Source organism: Notechis scutatus, chromosome Z, assembly GCF_049901735.1.
Source record: "Notechis scutatus isolate UNSWTSFEM ecotype Mainland chromosome Z, rNotScu1.2, whole genome shotgun sequence".
Classification (NCBI taxonomy): Eukaryota; Metazoa; Chordata; class Lepidosauria; order Squamata; family Elapidae; genus Notechis; species Notechis scutatus.
Genome location: NC_142025.1, coordinates 9,446,442 through 9,452,305, shown reverse-complemented (window position 1 = coordinate 9,452,305; position 5,864 = coordinate 9,446,442).

Sequence of the window (5,864 nt, the reverse complement as noted above, 5' to 3'; positions counted from 1 at the left end):
GGAGAGAGGGAGGGAGGGAGAAAAGGACGGAAGAAAAGAAGGAAGGAAGGAAAAGAGGGAGAGAGGAAGGGAGGAAGAAGAGGGAGGGAGAGATAAAAGAAGGAAGGGAGGGAGAGAGGGAAGCAGGGAGGAAGGAAGGAAGAAAAGGGAGAGAGAAAAGGAAGAAAAGAAGGAAGGAAGGAAAGGAGGGAGGGAGGGAGAAAAGGAAGAAAAGGAGGAAAGGAGAAAAAGAGGAAGAGGGGGAGAGGGGAGAGGGAGGATCTGCTGTGAGTAATGAAAGTTTATCTGAAAAAAAAGAAGTGATTGTGTACAAGAATATTTTTCAGCCTGTTCTGCTGTATGAGACATGAAAGTTGCATAAAACAGAAGTACTTCAAAGGAAATTGAATACAGGTAATCCTCGACTTACAACAGTTCATTTAGTGACCATTTGAAGTTACAACAGCACTGAAAAATGTGACTTATGACAATTTTTTGTACTTACAATCATTGCGGCATCCCCATGGCCATGTGATCAAAATTCAGACATTTGGCAACTGACTCGTATTTATGACCGTTGCAGTGTCCTTTTGGGGATTGAAGTCAATGGGGAAGCCAGATTCACTTAACAACCATATTACTGACTTAACAACTGCAGTGATTCACTTAACTGAGGCAAGAAAAGGTCGTAAAATGGGGCAAAACTCACTTTACTAATGTCTCAATTAACAGCAGAAATTTTGGGAGGTCAGTTGTGGTCATAAGTCGAGAACTACCTGCATAATGAAAAGTGGACATTTATACTGCCATAAAACAAGGAAGCGATAGGGTTAAGGTTGAGTTGGTACTGCATGAATTGAATTGAATTGAATTGAATTATTGAATTGAATTGAATTGAATTGGTACTGCATGAATTGAATTGAATTATTGAATTGAATTGAATTGGTACTGCATGAATTGGATTGAATTGGTACTGCATTAATTGAATTGAATTGAATTGAATTGAATTGGTACTGCATGAACTGAATTGAATTGAATTGGTACTGCATGAATTGAATTGAATTATTGAATTGAATTGGTACTGCATGAATTGAATTGAATTGAATTGAATTGGTACTGCATGAATTGAATTGAATTGAATTATTGAATTGAATTGAATTGGTACTGCATGAATTGAATTGAATTGGTACTGCATGAATTGAATTGAATTGAATTATTGAATTGAATTGAATTGGTACTGCATGAATTGAATTGAATTGAATTGAATTGGTACTGCATGAATTGAATTGAATTGAATTGGTACTGCATGAATTGAATTGAATTGAATTGGTACTTGATGAGATCCTCCAAAAAGAGGAAATTGGGGATTTAGAAGAACAAATGCAAGGTGTGCGAATAGGCGGAGTAGCAGAAATAAAGGACGGCCATCACAGCCACAGTTTTGATTGTACCTTTTTCCGAAGCTCTTTGAAAGGCTTACGAGTTGAGGACAAGGATGCTCCCAAAACTAAGGGAGATGCTGTAGGCTAGGAGAATCCCTCTGAAGAACAGGCCATTGACGGAGGAGAAGCCAACTTAGAGAGCTGTTATATTTTTCAATCCAGGTCCATCGGGGTCCTCCATGGGGGAACATGGATCCAGATCCAAGGGGGACCTTCAAAGGGAACCCAAGAATGGCAGAGGACATGGGGGCCTGGAGAACTCGAAAGAGACTATGGGAATAGGCCAAGATTGAACTCTGGGATTCTCTATGCCAATTTTGGTGGGCCGCAGAGAAATCTCACCCCCAGAGCACCCCCTCCAAAGCAATTAATCCAGGCTGTGCAGAAACACAAGGCTGCTCAGCTCACACGGTCTGTGGGAGCCCTCCCCGCCCACTCACTCCTTACCCGGTAAACTTGCCTGGTAAAATTGCTATTTTTCCTTTTTCCGATCATCATCTGTTCTGCTGTGCCGGGAGATTTAGATTAGCTAGGAAGCAGGAAATGGTTGGATTTCTTGCTTTCTAGCTAGTCTTTAGATCTTCGGCTCAGCACAGCCGAACCTCCCTCAGGACTGAAGTTTTGCTTGCAAGCAAATTCAGTGCAGACTCACGGCAAGCAAATTTGAGAGACTGAGCTAGCCGATGGCAGATCGATCGATCACTGAATGATTCTGTGAGCAACTCAATCTGCCTGCTTTGCCTGATTTTGGGTAAAAATTGCTCTTTTTTATAAAAAAATAATAATCAATATTTACATACATGGTGTGCTGTGAGTTAATTTTGTGAGTTTGCTTGATAACAAATTTTATGAGTTTGCTTGCAAGCAAATTTTATGTGACAGACTGAGCTAGCCAATGGCAGATATAGATCTCTGAATGAATCCGTGATTCTGTGAGCAACTCAATCTGCCTGCCTGCTTTGCCTGATTTTGGGTAAAAGTTGCTCTTTTTTGTAAAAAATTCAATATTTATATACATATTTATAATATTTACATACAGGCCATGCCCAGCCAGTTACATGACCACCAAGCCACACCCAAAATTAGGCCATGCCCACAGAACCGGTTAGTGGTCCCTGGGATCTAAAATTATGAGTTTGGTGGACCCTGAAGCCCAAAAGGTTGGCGACCCCTGATCGATGCTTTCTGAATTTGGTTGTTTTCCTGCAGACATTTCATTACCCAACTATATAACAACATCAGGGCTAGAAAGGAGTGTGGTTTGCTGTCTGTATACAGGTGGCTTGCCCTGTCCCTGTTGGTGGGAGTATTCTTGGTAATTCCTTGATTAGGCTGTGCTGTTTACTTTTTGAATGTTTGTCTGGTTTTAATCCTCTCTTATTTAGGTGTTGATGGCTGGCCAGGAGAAGTTTTGGTGTCCTTCCTTCCTTCCTTCCTTCCTTCCTTCCTTCCTTCCTTCCTTCCTTCCTTCCTTCCTTCCTTCTTTCTTTCTTTCTTTCTTTCTTTCTTTCTTTTCTTTCTTTTCTTTCTTTCTTTTCTTTCTTTCACTTTTTAGATGCTGCATGGTCAACCAGCTGGAAAGAATAGCCCTGACATGGAGGGAAGGTTCGGGTGTTAAAGACCTCCAGTGGGGAAGCAGCCGAAACCTAAACGGGACTGGGGTATTCAGCGCAGAAGGAGCCGGCGAGACAGCTGGCTGGAAAGAAGGAAAACAGAGGCCTTAAAGAGCCGGCCAAGCTGAAAGATCTTTCTTCGCAGAGGGTGAAGAGGCTGCTGCACGACGCTGCCGACTGCTGCTCTCACCCCGACCCATATTCGGGCCCAGCTGGCAGTGCGGTGCAACAACCCGGCGGACATGGGGGGGAGGGTTGGAAGGCTGTGGCCCCACCACTACCTCGCCCTCTGCTCTCCAGGGAAAGGATGCAAAGCGGGGCGCGGAGGTGGGGGAGGGATAAGACTGGAAGGACAGATCGCCAAGGTCCTGGCCTGGAGCACGAAGGAACCTCGCCGTTTGCGCTCCTTCCCTCGAGTTTCCAAGAGGCCTCCCAGCCTGCGCTTTTTTCTTCGAAAGTCGTGTGGAAGCGACGTCCCGTCTTCCGGTACCGGAGAACGTAGGGCACTTTAGGGAGGCCTCCCGGAGGATGGAAGGAAACAAGCGACCACCCCTCAAAAAACAAACACTCGTCCGGATTTTTGCAGCCCACGCCTGGTAGCCGTCAGAGCTCAGTAGGCGCTCTGCACATGCCCCCAAGCCCGCCCGCCTTTTATTCTTCTCTGGCCCAGATCGGGGTATGGCCCTTGGTCCCGTTGGCAGAGAGGATACTAGCCACACTCGGTAAGGTGTCCGGGCTAGAGGGTCTCCCGAAGCGATCAGGTAGCTCCTCCGGCCTTCAGAAAAAACCACGCTCCTCCAGTCCCTCAGGAAGGTGCTGGAAACGGGCGGCCTTGCTGCGTGACAACCAACAAGGCTGGGGGGAATCGAAAGGGAGGAAGGGCCGATCTTCACGTCCCCTCTAGTGGCCTGGTCCACGAGAGGGAGAACTCCGCGGCGTCAGGACCCAGGCCTTTGCACGAGGGCAGCGGGAGAGAAGGGGCGACTGGCTAGCGGTCGAAAGATTCTGGGCTAGGTCCGCGGAAGCGCGTGGGACCTCGCCCAGAAAGCCACCGCAGCTGGAGGCAGGCGAGGCTTAGCCAGACGGCACAACCCGGCCTTTTTCTTGGCGAAGCGCGCGACCCGGCGCTCCGAGGACCCCCGCTCGTCAGCTTTCGGAGGGGTGGCAGGGCAGATGAAGGCGGGCGGGCGTGCACGGCTGTAGCGAGGGAAGCAGGGTGAGAACGGCGTTCACGCTGGGCCTCGAGGCAACAGATGTCGTGCAGAAGACTCTTAAGTTCCCCCTTGCAAAAGAACTGGCAGCAAAGAGGCCGGCCACACCAGCTCGCGCGAAATACATAGGAGATGGCTTAGCCTAGAAAAACCGGGAGAAGCGAGTCACCTGCCGGCTTGTTTACTTAGATACACACATTAGGGCTGGAGGCGGGCAGGTGCCCAGCAGGCTGGGTCTGTCACGTGGCAAAAAGGCGGAGAAAGTTGGGGGGGGGCTCTGCTTTGGGGTCCCCGCTGGAGAACAAAGGCAGCCCATGAAAAATTCGGTTCTGATGAATTAAGGCTCCATTAAGTTCAGCTTTCTTCTGGATATTCGGACCCAGCCTGTGGACAAGATCGGCGGAAATCGAGAATATTGGAAGAGAGTTAACCTTTTGTTAATAAATTTCCTTCGCAACACCGTTCTAGAGAGCGAGCAAAGCAGCCTCGGGATCTCAGCAATTGTAAGACGTCACCTAACCCTATTTTAAAGTTGGAAGACCCTGATAAATTTTGGAGACCTTGACTTGCCAACTGTGGCAAACAGAAGCTCTGTTTTCCTTCATATTTTTTGCTTTGCTAGAGATGCCCCCAGCTACCTCTGTCTTAGACCTTCTCTCATATTCCCCCCCCACACCTGTGGGTGGATGGGTGTTACTCAAGGCAACATATCTAATACTCCTGCCTCTTTTCTCCCCCCACCACCGCAACAACCTTGTTATAGGCTGGAAGTTTGGCTCGAAGTCACTCAGCCAGCTTAGGCTAAACCAATAATCACACGTGAATTCCTCTTTGGCGCTTTTCCTTTCCTGGAGATCCTGGTCTCCTGGTAATGAAAAGAGGAGGGTCGTGCGGGGTGGGGAGAGGAGTGGTTTTGCTCCTTCCCCTTTTCAGATGCGGGTAACCTCCGTGGGCATTTTTCCTGCCCTTTTTTTCTCTTCACTCCAGCTCCTCCTGCTGAATCGAAGCTCTTTTGTGTCAAAAGAAGAATGGTGGGAAGCAGCTATCAGAATATTTTTTAAAATAATAATAATAATAATAATCTTGGCCCAAACCACACCGATGAGTTGAAAATCCCCGCATCCAAAAATCGGCTCTCTGTAATGCGCAGGTTGCTCAGAGGCCTTTGTTTACACACGGAGAACCCAAATACTATCTGGAGGGAGAAGGGAAGAAACTGGGAGAGAGAGTAAGAGATCTGATTGTCACCCCTCCGTCGCCAACTTTTCCAAGTTTTTCTCCATCGCCCAGAGAAACCCGAAACAAACCGTAAACTTCCAGACTCTGCTTGCAATAGGCCTCTTTCTACACCTTGTCAATTTCCCACTGGGAGTCCAGAGTTTCTATCAATCTCTCATCGTTGAACTCGGAATTCATAACTTCCTCTTCCCGCCCCACTTGGATTAATATCACCAGTGTTGAACCTTGAGCCTCCCTTGATGACTTATGGCGCTTGATTTCTATGGGCATCCCAAGACAGTAGAATATAGAGCGGCTGGTGCCGATTTGGAACAAGTTCCTGAAAATTAGGACTATCCTATCTGGAGTTCCAAACTTCGGACAACCACTAAGTGGCAGCA